General features: G+C 34.3%; 1 non-coding gene across 1 annotated transcript; it reads right to left on the reverse strand.

Moving 5' to 3' along the window:
* Window positions 1-909: 909 nt before the first annotated feature.
* On the reverse strand, window positions 910-1,015 carry LOC121983452. The gene has a single exon (XR_006112504.1). It is a non-coding gene; the product is annotated as a small nucleolar RNA R71 (small nucleolar RNA).
* Between the last annotated feature and the right edge of the window lie 1,063 nt (window positions 1,016-2,078).

The following is a 2,078-nucleotide window of genomic DNA, read 5'->3' on the forward strand; positions in this document are numbered from 1 at the left end:
ATAATCTTTTATATTACTTGCGACATTTCCGTACACTTGCGGAGAGTAACAAGTTTTTGGCGCCGTTGCCGGGGACTGCGCTATAACATTAGGAATTATCAATTGAGTTAGACTAAACATAATTTTTTTTTTCTTTTGATTTGCATAGTTATAACTAATTGTTAGAATTCTGTTTTCGTAAGTGTTTCCTTTCTTGAATAACATTCTTGACAACTCTTTTTGTTGGAATTCTAATTCTAATTCTAATTTTGCATTCTTGATTTCTAGTACTCTAATCTAACTTTTCTCTGTTTTCTCTTTTGATCTTGTTTCTTTCTTCTTTTCTTTTGTAAACATATCTTGCAATTTTTAGCATATGAATTATTCTAGACATTTTTCTTTTTTCTTTTATCTTTTCTTTCTTGTTTTCATTATGCACTTTCTTTCTTGCAATTTAAATTCTGCATTTGCTTTCTTGCTTTTCATATTGCATTTTATTTCTTGTTTTTGATTCTTGATAATTTTCTTTTTCTTCTTGAATATCCATGAGCACTAACATGTCAAGCAGGCCTATGAGAAATTTTTCTACACCCTTTTCCGCAAGATTTTTATCTCCCATTGTGCAACCTCAAATTGAAGCAGAAAGTTTCCAACTTGACCCAGAGATAATTTTCATGATACAAGGTCACAAATTTGGAGGAGAAGTATCAGAAAGTCCTTATCTGCATCTTGAAACATTTTTAGAGATTTGTGATTTGGTGAAATGTGAAGGAGTACCAGCAGATGCAGTTCTATTGATGACATTTCCTTTTAGTATCAAGGATAAAGCAATTACTTGGCTATATTCTCTCTGTCCTCAAAGCATCACAAGTTGGGAACAATTGGAGAAGCAATTTCTGAATCACTTTTTCCCTCCAAGTAGAACGGTGTATATGAGGAATTGCATAACAAATTTTGCTCAGGCATATGGAGAATCATTATTTGAAGCATGGGATAGATTCAAGAGTCTTCAAAGACAGTGCCCTCATCATGGTTTTGAAAAATGGTTGATTTTGCACATATTCTATGGGGGAATTTCTCTCTCAGACAAGACTTTATTGGATTCATCAGCTGGAGGTTCTTTTATGGACAAAAGTGTAGATGAAGCTTATTCATTAATTGATCAAGTGACATTAAACCTCCATGAATGGTCGAACAAAAGTTGGATGGAATTTCCCTCAGATATTCAAAAAGTGCAAGCCATAAATGTAAGAGAGTCTGTCAAACAAAATGAAATTCAACCACCTAAAAATGTTGAAATTCACAAGTCACAGAGTGAGGAGTTCAAACATTTGGGGGCAAAGCTTAATAGTATTGTTTCAAAATGGTTTAAAGAAGATCCCCCTCCTACACAGTCAAGATCCAATGAAAAGTGTGATGATGTTGGGTTGAGAAGTGGCAAAAATCATGAAGAACTTCTGAAGAATGACATGTTTAGAATTGAGGAGAAGAATAATAGAAGATCACAAGAACTCAATTCCATTTCTCTAGGAAGTTCCCAAAGGCCAGAAGTACCTTTCCCTCAACGATTAATCACACCAACATTAGATAAGCAAGTTGGACCTCCTCCAAAAGCTCAAAGGGAATTTGGGAAAAAGGGAGTTCAGTCTTTCCCAGGACCTTCACTAAGGGTTCCTTTTCCACAAAGGTTAGTGGGGGTCAATGAAAATAAAGACTTCGGCAAATCCTGTGACACTAATATGGTTGAGTGTAGATTTTTGAATATATATGAAGATGAAGATTTTTCAGATGAGGATTTTATTGATAATGTAGTGGTAAATAAGTTTTCAGATCTATCTCAAAATTTTATAAAGTGTTATAGTGACATCGAATTTTCAGATGATGAATGTGATGTGGTAGATCAACTTAAAACTGCAAGTGAAGTTATTGATCCTCTTGTTATTGATTCTCCTATTGAGGACATAGATGTTGGTTTATTTTTTGATGTATGTGTTGATGATGATGATATGGAAGAATGTGTAGGGAGCTGTGTTGTGGAAGCAGCATCTCAAGGATCACCACCTTTGTCAAGACAACCCTTAGAGGTTTTAAGAATTGAT

This window comes from Zingiber officinale, chromosome 5A, assembly GCF_018446385.1.
Source record: "Zingiber officinale cultivar Zhangliang chromosome 5A, Zo_v1.1, whole genome shotgun sequence".
Classification (NCBI taxonomy): domain Eukaryota; kingdom Viridiplantae; phylum Streptophyta; class Magnoliopsida; order Zingiberales; family Zingiberaceae; genus Zingiber; species Zingiber officinale.